This window comes from Amphiura filiformis, chromosome 11 (assembly GCF_039555335.1).
Source record: "Amphiura filiformis chromosome 11, Afil_fr2py, whole genome shotgun sequence".
NCBI classification, from domain to species: domain Eukaryota; kingdom Metazoa; phylum Echinodermata; class Ophiuroidea; order Amphilepidida; family Amphiuridae; genus Amphiura; species Amphiura filiformis.
In genome coordinates, this window is record NC_092638.1 from 58,074,708 (window position 1) to 58,100,005 (window position 25,298).

Below are 25,298 nucleotides of genomic sequence, written 5' to 3' on the forward strand. Positions count from 1 at the left end.
AGAATAATATACAATGATACTGGAAAATCTGTACCTATATTGATGTTATTTATTCAGGAAATAAAAAGAATTGATCAAATAATGTTGAATACAAAACGAAAACTGAGGATAAATATAGATAAAGAAAAATGGAATTATAGTAAAATATATTGGAATATTAAGTAATGATACTACATTTATAATAATGGTAAGAAGAAAGAAAAAAGAGAAAGAAAGAATATAGAAAATTTCATAAATAAAGGCGTAAGCTAGACAATTTATTTGTCAAAGATAAAAAAAACTCACAATTACCTGCTCCCATAAAACGAGCATAAAGTCGCCAGGGCACTTTAGGAGATACAGGCCATTCATCAAGACAAAACTCATGTTTGGTTTGATTTTAAAGGATGTCAAATCTGGATTTCAAATCTGGAATATCTCAGAAAGTTATTTTGTCAACTTTATGCTTATTTTGTGAGAGCTGGTCATTGTGAGTTAAGGCATTCTGGTTCTGAGCTCTCGATTTGTTTCCCACGCCATGAAAAAAAAAAAACATAAGGAACCCTGAAGTAGATGTATAATAAGTGGAAAGATCAGGAATTTTACAATTTGGCCAAATAAAAAAATCATTCGTTCGAGCCCACCTCCCCGGGGTCAGTCCATTTTTTTTTAAAGTTTTCAATGCTTTAGTAAAATGCTGAGAGGTAAGTTAATAAGTCAGCATGAATCACTTGCAAACTTGTGTTTTTGCTGAACTCTCCGTCTAAGGGGTTTTACCTTCATAATCTTAATCAAAAAAGGTCTCCCCGTTTTTCTGGCAGTAGCATAGCCAGCAGGGGGGGGCAGAGTGCCCCCCTGACAAAAAAAATGAAAGCAAAAGTGCCCCTCTGAAAAAAAAAAATGAAAAAGAAAATCAGGAGGGCAAAGGAAAAGAAAAAGGGCAAGGAGCCCTTTTCTAGCAAAATTCAGGGCCAAAATAGTGTAAAATACAAAATTTTCCGGGCTACGCGCGCACATTGTAACAATAAGCCCTTTTTCATGTGTTTTTAGCCGGATAATGGGCGAAAATAGTGTCAAATACCATTTTTTGGCGCTACCTGCGCACATCATCCCAATAAGGCCCTTTTGGGAAGCTCGAAGACATATACAGTCTCTATGTATTGTATGATGCAACTGCAATTTTTTCGTCTGTGCCCCCAAAATTTTATTTTGCCCCCCCTGACCAAGAAAGCTGGCTACCCCCCTGTTTTCTGGCAGATGTTGAAAACTGCTAGCAATGTCAATCGTACGTGAAAAGTAAAAACTGCTGTATTTTGTCAATTAAGCACAAAAAACACCTCCCTCCTCACTTCTCCAAAAAGGTGGGGACGTGAAACGAATTTTTAAGTTCATGTGGCCTTACATAAAAGTATATCATTTTCTTCCCACACCGGGAATCGAACCCGGGCCACGGCGGTGAGAGCGCCGGATCCTAACCACTAGACCATATAGACCACTAGACCAACTGGACCTTCGTCTAATCAAATGCTTGTAACTTTGCTTCTTGAAGTCACATTGGATTTAAGGTGGTGTCATAATGTGAAGGATTCGATAGTGCATCTATTAAAAAAATTAATTTACCAAAATATTGTTCAGTATGGAAATTGTGATTATTTTTCCCAAGTGTAAGGATACTTTATTGGCGCAGTATATATATAGGCAGAGCGCAACAATATATATTGTTGTTGTTGTTTTATTGGGGCGACAAATTCAATTCAAAGACGTGTATCTTCATGATTTAGATTGACCAGTAACACATTATCGTTACTGCCATTCTGATATGTCGGAGGTGAATTATCCGTGGAGTGTGTAGACTGTCCCTTGTTATTTAACATGGTCTCTACTTTTGCTGTACAAACATATTTAGATAGTCCAAGTGCCTCAATAAAGGCATTCCTGTAAAACCTACTCCCAAATGCATAAATCCACGGATTAATAGCTGCATTGATGATGAGACCTCCCATCCCGATAGCGGCAAATTCAATTTCACCACCACTAGGCCATATGGCAATCTCTCCATCGGAAAAGTAGTACACTACGATTCCAAAGTGATACGCGTGATATGGGATTTGGCAGGCGATGACAAAGAAACCATTAATGACCAACGTTAGTGCAACTTGAATTAAAGCACGATCCCAAGCATGTTGACTTGAAGTCGACATTAATTTAAGTCTTCTCCTATTTGCTTGTTTGCCGATAGTTATTATGATCGCTAACGATAAGCTCACATTAATTATTAATGTTATCACAAATGAAAGTGCCCAAATGATATAAACCAATGGATTATCACTCCCAATCCGCATTCTCGGGTCTTGATTTGATCTGCACACCGTGTATGAAATTGGCAACAAGTCATACTTGTCTGAATCTGGCCAAATAAAGCAATGTTCTGAGCCTTCCACAAGGAAATAAGGGATGTTAACTCCCGTGAGAACAATGCCAATTATCCAGGCGAGTATGACAATATTAACCGTTCGTGCTTTCCCTCCAGTGTTTAGGTAACGATGTTGTATTGGTCTACATACAGCGTAGTATCTTTCGACTGTCACTAGTGTTATGAATGCCATTGAAGTGGAGTACCATAGGAACACGGAGACATCGTAGGCTAGGCATTCCAAAGGAGATTCAGCAGGAGCGTCCACTCTTGCAATAGAAGCATCATAATACGGAACTGTCGTGGATGTTGAACTGATTAAGAAAAGAGTATCTGATATGGCGAGATTTACTAAAAGTCCATTTAACCTGGTTCTCATGCGCGGTATACGAAAAACAGAGAAAAGTAAAACAAAATTACTAACAAGTCCTATTGCTGTAATTAGTGGAATCACGATTCGGATTAAGTTCGACCGCCAGGCATTTTCTATCCACTGTGAAGCGGCATTTTCATCCGTTAGGTTGATTACGAAGTTACAATTCATCGTAATGATAGTCTTCGTGCGTTAAAAGGACATCTGATAATTAGTGTGATGGTTATTAGTTGTTGCTATAGTTATTAAGTTTTGCTATAGTTCTACCAATAGCTACTAATACCAATTATCTAAGCTCGTATAACCGAGTTATATCAGTGTAAGTTGCGAAAATAATACACTCTGTCATGTCTTCAAAATGGTTTAGACTGGTCGTAACTCGCTGTAACTCATTTTCTGTATACTCTACAAAATACAACTCATTGTTGTCACCTGCTCCACTGTATAAAAATCCAACTAATATTTATCCTGTTACCATGGTTACTGACTCCACAGGTCTCTACACACTTTAAGAAATCGTGGACCTTTTAAAGATTTAGTTTAGTGCAAAATGAAAGCGAGTTCGAAATATGAATATCTCACTACAAAACCATGATCGTAGTGCGTAGATATGTATCTATATCTTCGACGAACTGTAACGTTTGTACAAACCAGTTACACGCAAATGGCTTTCAAAATATTAAATTGACCTTAAGTTGATTTTTCAAACAATAATCTAAACAACAAGAGTAAAGGTCCGTTCATACTACCACCGCATTTGCGATGCGTTGCTTTGCGATGCGGTGCGTTGCCGCACTGCCGCACTGCAAACTACTGCATTGCGATATCGCAATAAAGTTAAATACATTTTAACTTGGAAATGTGACGAGTTGCGTTGAGCTGCGGCAAAAAGTAATCGATATATCGGCATCGCAACGCAACGCATCGCAAATGCGGTGGTAGTATGAACGGACCTTAACTCAACTTGAACGTGGTGATGAACGGTGAACAGATTGGGGATCACGTGTTGTTTTGTCGTATTCCACGACCCGTCACTAATATCCTATTTGTTTTAATTTATTCATTTGACTGTAATCGAGGTCAATTTGATCTTCCTCACATTTTGAAAGGTCTTTGACATTTTCTGTTATTGTTGAAATGGCTATGCCTTTATGGAATCTGTTACGATCATGTATAATCAGTGTACTTCGGTTATATTTATAAATGCGCTTTTATATAAATGCGCACGTGACTCATGGGCATGACATACCAAGACCAGCAAGCGTGACTCATGGATTGTCCACTATACAGAAAAGAATAGGAACTCTGTAGATAAATATCATCCAATTTAAGTATTAATTGAATAGCAAAATGCTGAATGCCCTGGATTTCGCTGATGATATTGCCCTGTTGAAATCTTCCATAGCCCTTGCCCAGTCACAGCTTACAAGGACTGCAACTGCAGCAGCAGATCTAGGCCTTGTCATCAAGGCACCTAAGACAGAATATATTACTGCAAACTATAACGCTCAGCAAGCACTTGAAGTCTATGGTAGTACCATCAACCATGTCACAGACTTCAGGTTCTTGGATTCCAAGATGGGATCTAGTGTTGGAGGCATTACACTGCAAACGTGAACGCCTTTGGATAAGCCTATCCCTCCCAATCGAGCTGTTTGAAACAACCTGTGTTACTCATTCGGGTGCGACTCATGGGTAATCACCAAGGACATGGAAAACAAGATCAATGCCTTTGCAACATCAGAGTCACGGATTCCAAATGAAACAATCTGACAAACACCACTTCACTGGTTGCCATAGTCAAGACTCATCAACTCAAAATTTCGGCCATATACGGTACTGCGTCTTACAGATGACGAGCCTGTAAAAGAATATGCCTTTTATATTCCACCACAGAGGAGGGAACCGGGACGGCCGCGCACACTGTACTTGCAGTATGTCCAGCACCTCCTGAAGAGATGCTACAGCAAAACAAAATTGTTTCGCTAGCGCTAGCCCAAGATCGCAGCAGTTGGAGAAAGCCTGTAGAGCTCTGTAGTCGCAGCCGACTGATGACGATGATCAGGATGATGTGCCAGAAAGCATTAACTCACAATTACCTGCTCCCATAAAACGAGCATAAAGTCGCCAGGGCACTTTAGGAGATACAGGCCATTCATCAAGACAAAACTCATGTTTGGTTTGATTTTAAAGGATGTCAAATCTGGATTTCAAATCTGGAATATCTCAGAAAGTTATTTTGTCAACTTTATGCTTATTTTGTGAGAGCTGGTCATTGTGAGTTAAGGCATTCTGGTTCTGAGCTCTCGATTTGTTTCCCACGCCATGAAAAAAAAACATAAGGAACCCTGAAGTAGATGTATAATAAGTGGAAAGATCAGGAATTTTACAATTTGGCCAAATAAAAAATCATTCGTTCGAGCCCACCTCCCGGGGTCAGTCCATTTTTTTAAAAGTTTTCAATGCTTTAGTAAAATGCTGAGAGGTAAGTTAATAAGTCAGCATGAATCACTTGCAAACTTGTGTTTTTGCTGAACTCTCCGTCTAAGGGGTTTTACCTTCATAAAAAAAAAAAAAAAAAGGTCTCCCCGTTTTTCTGGCAGTAGCATAGCCAGCGGGGGGGGGGCGGGGGGGGCAGAGTGCCCCCTGACAAAAAATGAAAGAAAAAGTGCCCCTCTGACAAAAAAAATGAAAGAAAATCAGAGGGAGGGCAAAGGAAAAGAAAAGGGCAAGGAGCCCTTTTCTAGCAAAATTCAGGGCCAAAATAGTGTAAAATACAAAATTTTCCGGGCTACGCGCGCACATTGTAACAATAAAGCCCTTTTTCATGTGTTTTTAGCCGGATAATGGGCGAAAATAGTGTCAAATACCATTTTTTGGCGCTACGCGCGCACATCATCCCAATAAGGCCCTTTTTGGGAAGCTCGAAGACATATACAGTCTCTATGTATTGTATGATGCAACTGCAATTTTTTTCGTCTGTGCCCCCAAAATTTTATTTTGCCCCCCCCCCCTGACCAAGAAAGCTGGCTACCCCCCTGTTTTCTGGCAGATGTTGAAAACTGCTAGCAATGTCAATCGTACGTGAAAAGTAAAAACTGTTGTATTTTGTCAATTAAGCACAAAAAACACCTCCCTCCTCACTTCTCCAAAAAGGTGGGGACGTGAAACGAATTTTTAAGTTCATGTGGCCTTACATAAAAGTATATCATTTTCTTCCCACACCGGGAATCGAACCCGGGCCACGGCGGTGAGAGCGCCGGATCCTAACCACTAGACCATATGGGATGTGATATATTATTTATTTGCAATTTGTTGCAATTTTTCCCAAGATATTTATTTTGTCAATTAGTTTTGCCAAGGTAAATCATTTCGTCCAGTACTTGGGGTCTTTTTAGTCTATTGTTCAGATACGCAAACGCAAGGGATTCAGTAAGTTAACTGTAATCTGACTTCATTGTTAACTCAGTTTATTTCAATAGAGCTGATTGCCTGTGTCAATAAAGGCTGGAGATAAACTGCATGAAGTGAAAATTACATAATGTCCTAAACCCGGTGGTATTTCGATTGTGTGGAAAAGGGTCTTTCAGGGGCATCATCATTGCAACGTTTAGGCAGTATATTCTCATCAAATAAAAAGTCTCATCATAGTAGGCCTAAGTCTATAATACAAGAGGTGAGAATTCTCCTCCTCTCCCAAGTAATATAGACAAAGGTGTCAGCATTCTATAATACTTTTTACATGGGCCTTTACATGCAGGAAGTAAAATGTTACAGGCAAAAAATATTGCAAAAACGCATAGTTAGTAAGTAAATTGCAAATAAATATATATTGAGCTTTAATCTTATATAATATTCCATATGGTCTAGTGGTTAGAATCCGGCGTTTTCACCGCCGTGGCCCGGGTTCGATTCCTGATCTTTCAAATTTCCACTTATTATACACCTGCTTCAGGGATCCTTGTGTTATTTTTTTCTTCATGGGATAGAAAACAAATTAACAAAGGCTCCCCATTTTTAATATGGCAGCTCATCAAAAGTGCCACCGAAAAGTCGAGATAAATATCTTGGTATACTTCGTTGCGACGAGATGCGATGATAAGATAAGATAAGATAAGATACTTTAAAAGTTGACTTCGTAAGGACAAGAAGAGATGACAAGATTCTTAAAAATATAGGCAAACAATTGCAAATTTAAATTGCAAATAAATAATATAATCTAGCTTTAAACACATATCACATCCCATATGGTCTAGTGGTTAGGATCCGGCGTTTTCACCGCCGTGGCCCGGGTTCGATTCCCGGTGTGGGAAGGAAATTATTACTTTTTATAATTTTAATAGTAAAATTCCTGATCATTCAAAATCCCACTTGTTGTACATCTACTTCAGGTTTCCTTATATTATTTTTTTCTTCATGGGATAGGAAAGTCACGATAATTACTTTGGTAAGTTGACTTCGTAATGACGAGAAGATGAGATGACAACATAAGCTAAGATACTTAAGTTGACTTAAGGGACGAGAAGATGAGATGACAAAATTATGGATCTCGTCAAGTCGTCTTTCTTCGGACAAAAAGAAATGACAAGATTCTAGAAACATACAGGCAAAAAATGCAAAAACACTTAGTTAGTAATTAAATTGTAAATAAATAATATATTTAGCTTAAAACACACGTTACATCCCATATGGTCTAGTGGTTAGGATCCGGCGTTTTCACCGCCGTGGCCCGGGTTCGATTCCCGGTGTGGGAAGAAAATCATTTAATATTTTGTCAAATTCCTGATCTTTCAAATTTCCACTTATTGTACACCTGCTTCAGGGACCCTTGTGTTATTTTTTTTCTTCATTGGATATGAAAGTCACGATAATTACCTTGGTAAGTTGACTTCGTAATGACGAGAAGATGAAATGACAACATAAGCTAAGATACTTGAGTTGACTTAAGGGACGAGAAGATGAGATGACAAAATTATGGATCTCGTCAAGTCGTCTTTTTTCGAGCAAGGCGCGGTATTGGTTATTATCGCAATTAGCGCAATTTTGCTATTACTGTTATTAGCGTTATGTTAGTGTATAAGGCTATGGGAATTAGCGCTAATTACAGTGCTAATAGGAAAATGCGTTAATTGCGATAATAGCCAGAACATTTTTATCAGTAGCAAAGAATTAGCAAATCATGCTATTAGCGCTACTATCGCTAATAACGAATAGTTAGCAGTATTTTGCTAGTTATGCTAATAAGAAAATACTAAGGAGACGCGCTATTAGCGCTAATAGCGCTAATAGCGCTAATAACGAATAGGTAGCAGTGTTTTTGCTAGTTATGCTAATAAGAAAATACTAAGGGGACGCGCTAATAGCGCTAATAGCGCTAATAGCGCTAATAACGAATAGTTAGCAGTGTTTTGCTAGTTATGCTAATAAGAAAATACCAAGGGGACGCGCTATTAGCACTAATAGCGCTAATAGCGCTAATAACGAATAGTTAGCAGTGTTTTGCTAGTTATGCTAATAATAAAATACTACGGAGACGCGCTAATAGCGCTAATAACGAATAGTTAGCAGTATTGTGCTAGTTATGCTAATAAGAAAATACTAAGGAGACGCGCTATTAGCGCTAATAGCGCTAATAGCGCTAATAACGAATAGTTAGCAGTGTTTTGCTAGTTATGCTAATAAGAAAATACTAAAGGGACGCGCTATTAGCGCTAATAGCGCTAATAACGAATAGTTAGCAGTGTTTTGCTAGTTATGCGAATAATAAAATACTAAGGGGACGCGCTATTAGCGCTAATAGCGCTAATAACGAATAGTTAGCAGTGTTTTTGCTAGTTATGCTAATAAGGAAATACTAAGGTGACGCGCTATTAGCGCTAATAGCGCTAATAGCGCTAATAACGAATAGTTAGCAGTGTTTTTGCTAGTTATGCTAATAAGAAAATACTAAGGGGACGTGCTATTAGCGCTAATAACGAATAGTTAGCAGTGTTTTGCTAGTTATGCTAATAAGAAAATACTAAGGGGACGTGCTATTAGCGCTAATAGCACTAATAGCGCTAATAACGAATAGTTAGCAGTGTTTTTGCTAGTTATGCTAATAAGAAAATACTAAGGTGACGCGCTATAAGCTCTAATAGCGCTAATAGTGCGAATAACGAATAGTTAGCAGTGTTTTTGCTAGTTATGCTAATAAGGAAATACTAAGGTGACGCGCTAATAGCGCTAATAACGATAATAGCCAGAACATTTTTATCAGTAGCAAAGAATTAGCAAATCATGCTATTAGCGCTACTATCGCTAATAACGAATAGTTAGCAGTATTTTGCTAGTTATGCTAATAAGAAAATACTAAGGAGACGCGCTATTAGCGCTAATAGCGCTAATAGCGCTAATAACGAATAGGTAGCAGTGTTTTTGCTAGTTATGCTAATAAGAAAATACTAAGGGGACGCGCTATTAGCGCTAATAGCGCTAATAACGAATAGTTAGCAGTGTTTTGCTAGTAATGTTAATAAGAAAATACTAAGGGGACGCGCTATTAGCGCTAATAGCGCTAATAGCGCTAATAACGAATAGTTAGCAGTATTGTGCTAGTTATGCTAATAAGAAAATACTAAGGTGACGCGCTATTAGCGCTAATAGCGCTATTAGCGCTAATAGCGCTAATAGCGTTAATAGCGCTAATAGCGCTAATAACGAATAGTTAGCAGTATTGTGCTAGTTATGCTAATAAGAAAATACTAAGGAGACGCGCTATTAGCGCTAATAGCGCTAATAACGAATAGTTAGCAGTGTTTTGCTAGTTATGCTAATAAGAAAATACTAAGGGGACGCGCTATTAGCGCTAATAGCGCTAATAACGAATAGTTAGCAGTGTTTTGTTAGTTATGCTAATAAGAAAATACTAAGGGGACGTGCTTATAGCGCTAATAGCGCTAATAACGAATAGTTAGCAGTGTTTTGCTAGTTATGCTAATAATAAAATACTAAGGGGACGCGCTATTAGCGCTAATAGCGCTAATAACGAATAGTTAGCAGTGTTTTTGCTAGTTATGCTAATAAGAAAATACTAAGGTGACGCGCTATTAGCGCTAATAGCGCTAATAGCGCTAATAACGAATAGTTAGCAGTGTTTTTGCTAGTTATGCTAATAAGAAAATACTAAGGGGACGTGCTATTAGCGCTAATAGCGCTAATAACGAATAGTTAGCAGTGTTTTGCTAGTTATGCTAATAAGAAAATACTAGGGGACGTGCTATTAGCGCTAATAGCGCTAATAGCGCTAATAACGAATAGTTAGCAGTGTTTTTGCTAGTTATGCTAATAAGAAAATACTAAGGTGACGCGCTATAAGCTCTAATAGCGCTAATAGTGCGAATAACGAATAGTTAGCAGTGTTTTTGCTAGTTATGCTAATAAGGAAATACTAAGGTGACGCGCTATTAGCGCTAATAGCGCTAATAACGAATAGTTAGCAGTGTTTTTGCTAGTTATGCTAATAAGAAAATACTAAGGGGACGTGCTATTAGCGCTAAGAGCGCTAATAGTGCGAATAACGAATAGTTAGCAGTGTTTTTGCTAGTTATGCTAATAAGAAAATACTAAGGTGACGCGCTATAAGCTCTAATAGCGCTAATAGTGCGAATAACGAATAGTTAGCAGTGTTTTTGCTAGTTATGCTAATAAGGAAATACTAAGGTGACGCGCTAATAGCGCTAATAACGATAATAGCCAGAACATTTTTTATCAGTAGCAAAGAATTAGCAAATCATGCTATTAGCGCTACTATCGCTAATAACGAATAGTTAGCAGTATTTTGCTAGTTATGCTAATAAGAAAATACTAAGGAGACGCGCTATTAGCGCTAATAGCGCTAATAGCGCTAATAACGAATAGGTAGCAGTGTTTTTGCTAGTTATGCTAATAAGAAAATACTAAGGGGACGCGCTATTAGCGCTAATAGCGCTAATAGCGCTAATAACGAATAGTTAGCAGTGTTTTGCTAGTAATGCTAATAAGAAAATACTAAGGGGACGCGCTATTAGCGCTAATAGCGCTAATAGCGCTAATAACGAATAGTTAGCAGTATTGTGCTAGTTATGCTAATAAGAAAATACTAAGGAGACGCGCTATTAGCGCTAATAGCGCTAATAGCGCTAATAACGAATAGTTAGCAGTATTGTGCTAGTTATGCTAATAAGAAAATACTAAGGAGACGCGCTATTAGCGGTAATAGCGCTAATAGCGCTAATAACGAATAGTTAGCAGTGTTTTGCTAGTTATGCTAATAAGAAAATACTAAGGGGACGCGCTATTAGCGCTAATAGCGCTAATAACGAATAGTTAGCAGTGTTTTGTTAGTTATGCTAATAAGAAAATACTAAGGGGACGTGCTTATAGCGCTAATAGCGCTAATAACGAATAGTTAGCAGTGTTTTGCTAGTTATGCTAATAATAAAATACTAAGGGGACGCGCTATTAGCGCTAATAGCGCTAATAACGAATAGTTAGCAGTGTTTTTGCTAGTTATGCTAATAAGGAAATACTAAGGTGACGCGCTATAAGCGCTAATAGCGCTAATAGCGCTAATAACGAATAGTTAGCAGTGTTTTTGCTAGTTATGCTAATAAGAAAATACTAAGGGGACGTGCTATTAGCGCTAATAGCGCTAATAACGAATAGTTAGCAGTGTTTTGCTAGTTATGCTAATAAGAAAATACTAAGGGGACGTGCTATTAGCACAAATAGCGCTAATAGCGCTAATAACGAATAGTTAGCAGTGTTTTTGCTAGTTATGCTAATAAGGAAATACTAAGGTGACGCGCTATTAGCGCGCTAATAGCGCTAATAGCGCTAATAGCGCTAATAACGAATAGTTAGCAGTGTTTTTGCTAGTTATGCTAATAAGAAAATACTAAGGGGACGTGCTATTAGCGCTAATAGCGCTAATAACGAATAGTTAGCAGTGTTTTGCTAGTTATGCTAATAAGAAAATACTAAGGGGACGTGCTATTAGCGCTAATAGCGCTAATAGCGCTAATAACGAATAGTTAGCAGTGTTTTTGCTAGTTATGCTAATAAGAAAATACTAAGGTGACGCGCTATAAGCTCTAATAGCGCTAATAGTGCGAATAACGAATAGTTAGCAGTGTTTTTGCTAGTTATGCTAATAAGGAAATACTAAGGTGACGCGCTATTAGCGCTAATAGCGCTAATAACGAATAGTTAGCAGTGTTTTGCTAGTTATGCTAATAAGAAAATACTAAGGGGACGTGCTATTAGCGCTAAGAGCGCTAATAGTGCGAATAACGAATAGTTAGCAGTGTTTTTGCTAGTTATGCTAATAAGAAAATACTAAGGAGACGCGCTATTAGCGCTAATAGCGATTAATAACACGTCATATGCAATTGTGCTAAATTTGAAAATATTCTAACTTTTGGGAAAGCGCGCTATTAGCGCTAATAGCGAGTAATAGCACGTCATATACAATTATGCTAAATTTTAAAAAGATTCTAAGTCTACGGAAAGCGCCCTATAATAGCGAGTAATAGCACGTCATATGTAATTGTGCTAAATTTAAAAAAAATTTAACTCTAGGGAAAGCGCGCTATTAGCGCTAATAGCGCTATTAGCGCTAATAGCCAGTAATAGCACGTCATATGCAATTGTGCTAAATTTATATTGGAACTCACTTGGAGTGTTTAGTTGTCGTATGGGAGTCTCCGGCCTCAGGCCTGTCGGCCCTACGGCCTTGGTGTTTTTTTTGGTGGTGCGGACAGCGGTCACCATAACTTTCTTGCCCTGCGGTTCCCTTTTATATTGGAACTCACTTGGTGTGATTACTTGTCGTATGGGAGTCTCCGGCCTCGGGCCTGCCGGTCCCGCGGCCTTGATGTTTGATGGTGGGGACAGTGGTCACACTGGCTTTGTTGCCCTGCGGGCCCCTTTATATTGGAAGTCACTTGGAGTGTTTAGTTGTCGTATGGGAGTCTCCGGTATCAGGCCTGCCGGCCCTGCGGCCTTAATATTTTTGTTGATGGTGGGGACAGCGGTCACACTAGCTTTTTTGCCCTGCGGGGCCCTTTTTTATTGGAACTCACTTGTTGTGTTTAGTTGTCGTATGGGAGTCACCGGCCTCGGGCCTGTCGGCCCTGCGGCCTTGATGTTTTTTGTTGATGTTGGGGACAGGGGTCACACTAAGTTTCTTGCCCTGCGGGGCCCATTTATTTTGGAACTCACTTGGAGTGTTTAGTTCTCGTATGGGAGTCACCGGCCTCGGGCCTGCCGGCCCTGCGGCTTTGATGTTTTTTGCTGATGGTGGGGACAGCGGTCACACAATATCTGTTCGCCCGTTTTGGATTGGAACTCACTTGGAGTGTTTAGTTGTCGTATGGGAGTCACCGGCTTCGGGCCTGCCGGCCCTGCGGCCTTGATGTTTTTTGCTGATGGTGGGGACAGCGGTCACACAAAATTTCTTGCCCTGCGGGGCCCTTTTATATTGGAACTCACTTGGAGTGTTTAGTTGTCGTATGGGAGTCACCGGCCTCGGGCCTGCCGCCCCTGCGGCCTTGATGTTTTTTGTTGATGTTGGGGACAGGGGTTAAGTTTCTTGCCCTGCGGGGCCCATTTATTTTGGAACTCACTTGGAGTATTTAGTTGTCGTATGGGAGTCACCGGCCTCGGGCCTGCCGGCCCTGCGGCCTTGATGTTTTTTGCTGATGGTGGGGACAGTGGTCACACAAGCTTTCTTGCCTTGCGGGGCCCTTTTATATTGGAACTCACTTGGAGTGTTTAGTTGTCGTATGGAGTCACCGGCCTCAGGCCTGCCGGCCCTGCGGCCTTGATGTTTTTGGCTGATGGTGGGGACAGCGGTCACACAAAATTTATTGCCCTGCGGGGCCCTTTTATATTGGAACTCACTTGGAGTGTTTAGTTGTCGTATGGAGTCACCGGCCTGGGGCCTGCCGGCCCTGCGGCCTTGATGTTTTTGCTGATGGTGGGGACAGCGGTCACACAAAATTTCTTGCCTTGCGGGGCCCTTTTATATTGGAACTCACTTGGAGTGTTAAGTTGTCGTATGGAGTCACCGGCCTCAGGCCTGCCGGCCCTGCGGCCTTGATGTTTTGTTGATGTTGGGGACAGGGGTCACACTAAGTTTCTTGCCCTGCGGGGCCCTTTTATATTGGAACTCACTTGGAGTGTTTAGTTGTCGTATGGGAGTCACCGGCCTCGGGCCTGCCGGCCCTGCGGCCTTGATGTTTTTTGTTGATGTTGGGGACAGGGGTCACACTAAGTTTCTTGCCCTGCGGGGCCCATTTATTTTGGAACTCACTTGGAGTGTTTAGTTGTCGTATGGAGTCACCGGCCTCAGGCCTGCCGGCCCTGCGGCCTTGATGTTTTTGCTGATGGTGGGGACAGCGGTCACACAAAATCACGCTATTGCCCTGCAGGGGCACCTTTTGCTATTTATATGGAACTCACCTGGAGTGTTTAGTTGTCGTATATTGGGGTCCAACTTGGAGTGTTTAGTCGTTGTATGGAAGTCTCCGGCCTCGACAGCCCGTCATCCAGTAGAGACAGCACGTCAACCTCAAGGTTACTCATTGCAGTGACGGACTGTCTCTACTGGATGACATTATTGGTACACCACACGCTATTAGCGCTAATAGCGCACATCATGCTAATGTGCGCTATTAGCGCTATTAGCGCTAATAGCGCCCCTATGTAGAGAAAGTGTTAATGTTTAACAATTTTAATTACTTGCGCTACTACTTGCTATTAGCGCTAATAGCATATTGTGTGCTAATTCACGCTAACAGTGCTATTAGCGCTGGTAGCGCCATTTACTATGACTTTTAATATTTTGTTACTATAGCACAATTGCAAATGACACGCTATTCGGTGCTAATAACGCTGTTAGCATTACTTGCGCTAGTACTTGCCATTAGCGCTAATAGCACATTGTGTGTTAATACACGTTATTAGCGCTATTAACGCTGATAGCGTACTTTTAATATTTTGTTACTATAGCACAATTGCAAATAACACGCTATTCGGTGTTAAAACGCCATTGGCATTACTTGCACTAGTACTTGATATTAGCGCTAATAGCGCACATCACGCTAATGATCGCTATTAGCACTATTAGCGCTAATAGCGCTAATAGCGCCCTTATGTAGAGAAAGTGTTAATTTTTAACAATTTTGATTGCTTGCGCTACTACTTGCTATTAGCGCTAATAGCATATTGTGTGCTAATTCACGCTAACAGTGCTATTAGCGCTGGTAGCGCCATTTACTAGTGACTTTTAATATTTTGTTACTATAGCACAATTGCAAATGACACGCTATTCGGTGCTAATAACGCTATTAGCATTACTTGCGCTAGTACTTGCCATTAGCGCTAATAGCACATTGTGTGTTAATACACGTTATTAGCGTTATTAGCGCTATTAACGCTGATAGCGTACTTTTAATATTTTGTTACTATAGCACAATTGCAAATAACGCGCTATTCGGTGTTAAAAACGCCATTGGCATTACTTGCGCTAGTACTTGCTATTAGCGCTAATAGCATATTGTGTGCTAATACACGCTAATAGCGCTATTAGCGCTGGTAGCGCCATTTACTATGGTTCTTTAATATTTTGTTACTATAGCACAATTGCAAATGACACGATATTCGGTGTTAATAACGCCATTAGCATTACTTGCGCTAGTATTTGATATTAGCGCTAATAGCATATTGTGTGTTAATACACGCTAATAGCGTTATTAGCGCTGGTAGCGCCATTTACTATGACTTTTGATATTTTCTTACTATAGCACAATTGCAAATGACACGCTAATTAGTGTTAATAACGCCATTATCATTACTTGCGCTAGTACTTGCTATTAGCGCTAATAGCATATTGTGTGCTAATACACGCTAATAGCGCTATTAGCGCTGGTAGCGCCATTTACTATGGCTCTTTTAATATTTTGTTACTATAGCACAATTGCAAATGACACGCTAATAGGTGTTAATAACGCCATTAACATTACCTGCGCGAGTACTTGCTATTAGCGCTAATAGCATATTGTGTGCTAATACACGATAATAGCGCTATTAGCGCTGGTAGCGCCATTTACTATAACTTTTAATATTTTGTTACTATAGCACAATTGCAAATGACACGATAGTCGGTGTTAATAACGCCATTAGCATTACTTGCGCTAGTATTTGGCTATTAGCGCTAATAGCATATTGTGTGTTAATACACGCTAATAGCGTTATTAGCGCTGGTAGCGCCATTTACTATGACTTTTGATATGTTCTTACTATAGCACAATTGCAAATGACACGCTAATTGGTGTTAATAACGCCATTATCATTACTTGCGCTAGTACTTGCTATTAGCGCTAATAGCATATTGTGTGCTAATACACGATAATAGCGCTATTAGCGCTGGTAGCGCCATTTACTATGACTTTTAACATTTTGTTGCTATAGCACAATTACAAATGACACGCTATTCGGTGCTAATAACGCCATTAGCATTACTTGCGCTAGTACTTGCCATTAGCGCTAATAGCACATTGTGTGCTAATACACGTTATTAGCGTTATTAACGCTTTTCAATTAGCAAATTTCAAATAGCAAGCAAGCGTTATTTGAATATTAGCACCTGTTAGCGTTCATCTGATAATTGCGCGCTATGACGCTAAATAGCGGTAATAGCACGGTTTTCATTCTTTCAGCGCTAATTAGCATTGTTAGCATCTTGGCGCGCTAACGCGCGCTAACGCGCTAAATGACCAATATCGCGCTTGGGTCCTTTTTTCGGACAAAAAGAAATGACAAGATTCTAGAAACATACAGGCAAAAAATGCAAAAACACTTAGTTAGTAATTAAATTGTAAATAAATAATATATTTAGCTTAAAACACACATTACATCCCATATGGTCTAGTGGTTAGGATCCGGCGTTTTGTTACCGATAGGCCCCTACTTCGCGACACCGGTAGGCACATACCCGTCACTTCTAAAGTTGAGTGCCCCCGGGAGCTGACCATTAACAATTCTTGTCTTCACATCCATTACTTCATAATGTGCTCTTTTTTTAATGCGAGGAGAGGTGATATACAACTTACTACAAAGGTGTTCAACAATGCATTATGTCTTTAATAGATTCCCGGACCACAGTGGTTGGTGGATTGTTAGCGATATTGAACTTAGAAAGCTGACACAACGGAAGCTGACCATTACCGAGCGATGAAACCTTTTAGAAAAATGAAAAATTCCTGTTTTTACACATGTCACCTTTATTTATAATGTACCTTTTATTGGAAAGCAATTAGATGGTATAAAACTACGTCTGTTTTTCAAGTTTTAATTTGTCTATTTACAAAAATGTTACTGCCAAAGTTTGCCAGGACACCATTCAATATGAATTTTTACTGCAGATCGTTAGTACAAACAAGCCAAACACATACGTGATAAACGCTTTAATGTATGCATCGCTTTTTTGTTCTCGTGGAAAAGTTGATTAGCTTGAAATTCCTCTGAACGAGAAATGTTCTGCTAATTGTGGCGACACTCGGCTGATCCTGGTTGCAATGGTTATATAAAGGCTGATTAGGGTTCTGCGCCTTCATAGAGCTGCGTTCCTGAATAATGCTAATGCTGAATGATGCTAATGCTATATGGTTTATAATGTCAGCCACTTAGAGAATAAACGATAGGAATTTTTATTTTGCCTATCCTCTACCGTGTGATAGACGACAGGCAGGTCCAATATTTTGAGTAGTTGATGCCGGCGCAGCCGGTATCCACTACGATAAAAATATTGGACCTGCCTGTTGTCTATCATAGGTAGAGGATAGGCAAAATAAAAATTCCTGTCGTTTATTCTCATTCTTAGTCAGTTAAATACTATTTTAATAACTGTAAACAATTTTTTAAAGCAAAAACTAAGTTATCGTCATAAAAACTCCCCTCATTATCAAATGAACGAAACTTGTTTACAACTTCACATATTCTGTTGCGCGTACTGCTAGCGCGTTCGCGTATTCCGCACTAGTCTACGCATACAGCGCGATACATACGCGCACCTCTACAAGAGTATTACGCATTATCAAGACGCATGATGACGTGGGGTCGTCTACGTAGTAGATAAAGGGTGAAAACAGACCATTACCATAGATAATCGGTGTCTTGTTGAGGTATGGCATGAGCATGTTAGTCGCTCGAAGGCGAGACCCCGAAGGGGTCGAGCCTTCCGAGCGACTAACATGCGAACCATACCTCAACAAGACACCGATTATCTATGGTAATGGTCTGTTTTGAACCGTTTATCTTACATATACGGTGAGCCAAAATAAACGAATTTGTTGTTATGGTTTATTCATTTTCCAAAAGACAAACTGGAAAAGCTGATATGATTATCTTGTGTAACTTTAGGGTTTTCCAAAAATAAAAACACACCGAGACAGTGTAATATTCTTCCCGTGTGTCCTGCGTTTGAGTCTACGAGTCTTATATAGTGTCAATTGAAAGTGATTTAATCAAATCAATACAGCATTGATTTTAACCGGAGATTCTATTCAATTCACTTGTGGTCATGTCCCACTCGATTATACATATTCGTAATATTAATAATGAATATGTAAATAGTTCAAAGGTCAAAGTGGGTGTGTTTTACCTAGATATGGCCAAGGATGATCTCCTGGATGGGGCAGCTTTAATTAGCATGAGGCCGCATTGATATGTAAATAGCGTATTGTTATTTAAATTTGCGCCCAGACGTATTGAGGGCGACAGTCATGTTATCCAGACGGAGAATGGCTGCATATATGCCGGGCATGTCAATTTGCTGAGTGAAGGCTGATAATCACCTTTCTGTATAGGTAATAAGCTAGTATATTTCGTGTACCAGTTGGTTATAACAAAAAATTAGTATCTTATTAAATATATTAAATGTATAAACTTTGAAAGTTACATGAATTTGAAGAGCAGAGCTTCGAAATCTAGCTAAGTCAGGTGATGTGAAATTCTGCTGCGTGACCCCCTCTGCGTGTTAGAATTATATTCATAAAACATTGAATTTAACAGATATCATGGGCAGCCAACCATGATTTATCAGCATTTAAAATATATGTTAATTAACAAAGATAAATAATAAAGAGTACAAATGGCAATTAACTAGTAAACAAGCCTGAAATCTTAAAATGTTGCCACGTGTTTTCCCGAACACATGATATGTCACCATGTGACCACTATTCAGATTTACCGTAAATATTTGGAGTATGCTTGCACATCATGCACATACACTGTGCATTTCTTTACATCCGTATAAAATCAATAATTCATGCTGGGAGCCAAGTAACATTGTCTGCTCAGCGCAAATTGGTATTTTATTTGACTTGAGAGCATAATAGAAATACATAAAACGAATCATGGCGCCATGATGGAAGGTCAGGTCGGGTATCAAAGGTTATTATAACTTAAATACTACTTGTATTTCCCACCTTGCCTCTGTCACATATTTCCTTCATATTATTGACAGCAAGTCCTAATTTTGACTTTGCTACTGCAAAATGTCATTTCATATCAAATTAGTAGACTTTCTTTGAAAAAACATATCACTGGTGCCTGATGGGAATACCCGTCCGCCATTTCATTAAACTGGATCGTTTTCGCCTGGTTTGCGCCCAGATGTATTGGGGGCGTGCTATACTCTCATTGAACAGGCAAAGTTCGCAAAACTAACAACGTTGTTATTTGCCAAACTCAATTAACATGATCCAAGGGGTCGAACATGAATTATTCATAACGAGCTATAACGGATCGATAACTGGCCTCACTTTCTAGCTAGTAAACCAGCTGAATTTTTCATAGATTTTGCGTTGCTAATAGAACAACCGTGAATTTAGTGTCACCCCCTTGATATGGCGGTAACTCATTTAACACCATAGAATTTATATTTATCTTTAATATACTTATAGAACAAATGTCCTGAACCAAATCAACGCATATTCCTGGGTACCTTCCTCGACCTTTTTGGTTGGGGTTAGGCCGCAGATTGTTGTAGTTTTTCTACATCTAGTCTTGTGGCCTGTAATGTACTGCATTTTAGGTGCAAAATATCCTTGGTTGAACTTAATTTGTAAGACCTCATGGCTCTTGTTTTGTTACCTACTTTGTCGGAATCTGCGTTAGTTGGGAGAGGGGGGACAAAGGTAGATTGACATCCTCGTCCTAATTATACAGGCTTTAAGACATAATACAAACTAATTTGCATTATTCAATATAGGTGTTCTTGGTGTCATTCAATACACACAAGTAATGTTTACCATCTTCATTTAAATCTAATATGCATAAACTTGCATAATAATTTATGCTGATCGTGTAAAATATATTAAACTTTGATGCATTTTAAGTTTGTTGAAATGTCCAAAAAGTCAAATAATGTGGCCAGTGTTTCTAAATATGAACATGTACTTCTCTTGTTCAAAATTTATTGACCTGACCAAGATTATCTTGACCTGACCAAGATTATCTTGACCTGTCCAGATTATCTTGACCTGTCCAGATTATCTTGACCTGTCCACATTACTTGATATAATCGACAGTTGACCAGACTTTGAACAAAAGAAATACAATAGATAATGGAACAAAAGAAGAGGGCTAGACGTATATGGCCTGATAGACGGCACCCGAAATCATGCGATTATCCAATCAGAAATGTGTCTACGAACTAGACCACTCCTACTGACTAAGAATTCCTGTTAAATGTGCGGAGGCTTGTGAGTTTATGCCTATCTAGCGGCGAACTACAAATCCCTGTACTTTTTTTTTTATTTGTTGATGTTGTTTTATTGGAGCGACAAATTCATTTCAAAGACGCGTATCTTCATGATTTAGGTTAACCAGTTTATCTTTTCCATTATCGCTATTGCCATTCGGATATGTTTGGGATGATTTAACCGTAGACTGACCCTTGTTACTTAATATGGTTTCTACTTTCGTTGTACAAACATATTTAGATAGTCCAAGTGCTTCTATAAAGGCATTCCTGTAAAACTTACTCCCGAATGCATAAATCCACGGATTAATAGTGGCATTGATGGCGAGACCTCCCATCCCGATAGCGGCAAATTCAATTTCAGAAATCCCGCTGTGACCTCTACCACCATTTGGCCATATGGCAATCTCTCCATCGGAAAAGTAGTATAGTGCTATGCCAAAGTGATACACGTGATATGGCAGTTGGCAGGCGATGACAAACAGACCATTAATGACCAACGTAAGTGCAACTTGAATTAAAGCACGATCCCATGCATTTGGATTTGAAGTCGACATTAGTTGAAGTCTTCTTCTATTTGCTTGTTTGCAGATAGTTATTATGATCGCTAACGATAAGCTCACATTAATTGTTAGTGTTATCACAAATGAAAGTGCCCAAATGATATAAACCAATGGATGATCGCTCCCAATCCGCATTCTCGGGTCTTGATTTGATCTGCACACCGTGTATGAAGTTGGCAACAAGTCATACTTGCCTGAATCCGGCCAAAGAAAGCAATGTTCCGTGCCTTCCACAAGAAAATAAGGGATGTTTACTCCCATAAAAACAATGCCAATTAGCCAGGCGAATATGGTAATATTAACCGGTCGTGCTTTCCCTTCAACGTTGTAACGATGTTGTATTGGTCTACATACAGCGAAATATCTTTCGATTGTCACTAGAGTTATGAATGACATTGAAGTGAAGTACCAAAAGAACACGGAGACATCGTAGGCTAGGCATTCCAAAGGAGATTCAGCAGGGGCGTTCACTCTTGCAATAGAAGCATCATAATACGGAACTGTCGTGGATGTTGAACTGATTAGGAAAAGAGTATCTGATATAGCGAGATTTACTAAAAGTCCATTTAATCTGGTTCTCATGCGCGGTATGCGGAAAACAGAGAAAATTAAAACGAAATTACTGGCAAGTCCTATTGCCGTAGTTAAGGGAATCACGATTACCAATAAACTCGGAGGCAAGGCGTCTTCTATCCACTGTGAAGCGATGTGTTCATCCGTTAGGTTGATGATGAAGTTACAATTCATCTTAGGGTAGATTTTGGTCTGTTAACTACAAACATATCAAACTATATCTGAGTTCATGAGAAATATGCAGAGTTGTGAAAACAACTATCCTATGTCATGTCTACATTGCAGTGGCTACACAATGGTTTAGACTTGTTTTTATCACTCATTGTTAATCACTGTATACTGCTGAATAACCCACTGGTTTCATCAATAGTTCCACTGTTCCAGGAAGAAATATGATATTTACCATGTTTTACCATAGATACTAAAAGTATCATTGGTTTTACTGACTCTACACACTTTATCAAGAACTCGTGGACCTTCAACAGAATTAGTTAGGTAGCTCGAAGTTCGAAATGTGAATCTTGAATCGCAAATGCGCGTAGATATCAATTTATGTCTTCGATAAATAAAACCCGTGTTATTTATAGATTGTATAATTCAACAAATGGCACGTAAAATATGTTCAAAATATATATAATACAATTATGAAATTGACCTTGTGTTGATCTTTCAGACAATATTAAGTAAAATGCATACAGCAAAATCAAGCCAGATTGACCACGCCGGCGAACCACGCCGGCGCCAGTGCAAAACACAATTGCTTTGACTGCTGAGGTTTAACTTGAGTACCTAATTGTTGCAATATGCCACACACCGACAATGCATGGTTAATAATTACTTTGTACAGCAGAGACATTAAAATCAATACCAGGGATCGATACACGTGAATGTGCTATGCACGATTTGATATTCAGACGATAAATCTTTGGATACCGGAGTATAAAATGATGAATATCTCCCGTAATTGTTTTATTCTAAAGAAGCCATATTATTTTGCTTGGACTTGAATATAGTCATTAGCTTGCGTATTGAGAAAAAACCGTGCGTATTGAGCTCAAAAACTGACAAAAATTCTGATTTTATATGTGCCGAATTATAGCGCAGCGTAGGCCACTCGGGGAGGCAGTCTAAAAGCAATTGACCTCGTGGCGTATACCATGCTCACTCAGACACAGAGAGGTCAGTCACAAGGCTATTGTCAATAGCCTTAGTCGGATGTCCCCTCGGCCCATTATGCGTCTCAAAACTATTAAACAGGTCGGAACAAAATGGCCATGCGTGGCTGTGGATTCAGCCTACCATGGCAATTTCTGCCATGAATATATCGGGGCGATGACACTGTGTGCCAGGGTTTGCAGGATTTTGTCACAGGTTGAAATAAAAAATCCTTTAAAAAAGGAATAGGGTGGGCAAATGAGGAACTGTCAATATAAAGGTGTTGTGATATTAATAATAGTGTTACTTCAATTTTCATTTGTCATCATTAGGAGAGGAGTGAAATGTTAATCGAAATAATTGAACCAGGAAAGTTGGAGTTGAACGTTATCTAATAAGAGTAAATTGCGGAGACCAAGGAGAGCAATCAAAACGCAACAATATACAGTAAGCCAAATAATTAAGGTACCAGTTACGTTCACCCCCTGTATATCCTAAACAACAAAGGCAGATAAGCCATAATTGGAACCAACAGCCAATAGCTGCATCTTTTAGCTCGAATTTAAGACCTCATTCGTTGAAATTGTTCAAGAAATAAAGACATGGCGATCCAAAACCCAAGGAAGATGCCAATGTAATAGTTGCAGTTTGCCACATTGTACGCCCTATTGATTCGTACACAAAGCGTTCGCCAACAAGAGAACTAGCGCTGTGCTTCCATTGATTAGCACGAAAAACTAGCGTCGTCGTGCTTTCATTGATTAGAACACAAAAGTGCAACTTCATTAGGTTTTGGATCACCGTTTCCTTAATTCCCAACCAATCTCAACAAATAAGGTCTTAAATCAGAGCTAAAGAGTACAGGCGTCGACTGCTTGTTTTAATTTTAACACATTTGTCTTTATTTAGAAAATACAGGGGTGAACACAACTGGTTTCTTTGGCTTACTGTATATTGTTGTTGTGGTTGTTTCATTGGGACGACAAATTCATTTCAAAGACGTGTATCTTCATGGTTTAGATTGACCAATAACACATTATCGTTACTCCCATTCTGATATGTCTGAGGTGAATTATCCGTGGAGTGCGTAGACTGTCCCTTGTTATTTGATATGGTCTCTAATTTCGTTGTACAAACATATTTAGATAGTCCAAGCGCTTCTATAAAGGCATTCCTGTAAAACCTACTCCCAAATGCATAAATCCACGGATTAATAGCAGCATTGATGATGAGACCTCCCATCCCGATAGCGGCAAATTCAATTTCACCATCACTAGGCCATATGGCAATCTCTCCATCGGAAAAGTAGTACACTACGATTCCAAAGTGATACGCGTGATATGGGATTTGGCAGGCGATGACAAAGAAACCATTAATGACCAACGTTAGTGCAACTTGAATTAAAGCGCGATCCCAAGCATGTTGACTTGAAGTCGACATTAATTTAAGTCTTCTCCTATTTGCTTGTTTGAAGATAGTTATTATGATCGATAACGATAAGCTCACATTAATTATTAATGTAATCACAAATGAAAGTGCCCAAATGATATAAACCAATGGATTATCACTCCCAATCCGCATTCTCGGGTCTTGATTTGATCTGCACACCGTGTATGAAATTGGCATCAAGTCATACTTGTTTGAATCTGGCCAAAGAAAGCAATGTTCCGTGCCTTCCACAAGAAAATAAGGGATGTTAACTCCCGTGAGAACAATGCCAATTATCCAGGCGAGTATGATCATATTAACCGTTCGTGCTTTCCCTCCCGCGCTTAGGTAACGATGTTGTATTGGTCTACATACAGCGTAGTATCTTTCGACTGTCACTAGTGTTATGAATGCCATTGAAGTGGAGTACCATAGGAACACGGAGACATCGTAGGCTAGGCATTCCAAAGGAGATTCAGCAGGGGCGTTCACTCTTGCAATAGAAGCATCATAATACGGAACTGTTGTGGATGTTGAACTGATTAGGAAAAGAGTATCTGATATGGCGAGATTTACTAAAAGTCCATTTAACCTGGTTCTCATGCGCGGTATACGAAAAACAGAGAAAAGTAAAACAAAATTACTAACAAGTCCTATTGTCGTAGTTAGGGGAATCACGATTCGGAATAAGTTCGACCGCCAGGCATTTTCTATCCACTGTGAAGCGACATTTTCATCCGTTAGGTTGATGACGAAGTTACAATTCATCGTAATGACAGTCTTTGTGCGTTAAAAGGACATCTGATAATTAGTGTGATGGTTATTAGTTGTTGCCAATTTATCTACCAATATCAATTATCTAAGCTCGTAACATAAACCTATTTTTATAGAGTTATATCAGTGTAAGTTGCGAAAATAATACACTCTGTCATGTCTTCAAAATGGTTTAGACTGGTCGTAACTCGCTGTAACTCATTTTCTGTATACTCTACAAAATACAACTCATTGTTGTCACCTGCTCCACTG

General features: G+C 39.3%; 4 non-coding genes across 4 annotated transcripts; 2 read left to right on the forward strand and 2 right to left on the reverse strand.

Annotated features, from left to right (window-relative positions):
- Positions 1-1,400: 1,400 nt before the first annotated feature.
- Positions 1,401-1,472, reverse strand: Trnae-cuc (transfer RNA glutamic acid (anticodon CUC)). The gene has a single exon. It is a non-coding gene; the product is annotated as a tRNA-Glu (tRNA).
- Positions 1,473-5,981: 4,509 nt separating this feature from the next.
- On the reverse strand, positions 5,982-6,053 carry Trnae-cuc (transfer RNA glutamic acid (anticodon CUC)). Its single transcript has one exon. It is a non-coding gene; the product is annotated as a tRNA-Glu (tRNA).
- Positions 6,054-7,006: 953 nt separating this feature from the next.
- Trnae-uuc (transfer RNA glutamic acid (anticodon UUC)) lies at positions 7,007-7,078 on the forward strand. Its single transcript has one exon. It is a non-coding gene; the product is annotated as a tRNA-Glu (tRNA).
- Positions 7,079-7,447: 369 nt separating this feature from the next.
- Positions 7,448-7,519, forward strand: Trnae-uuc (transfer RNA glutamic acid (anticodon UUC)). Its single transcript has one exon. It is a non-coding gene; the product is annotated as a tRNA-Glu (tRNA).
- Positions 7,520-25,298: the final 17,779 nt, after the last annotated feature.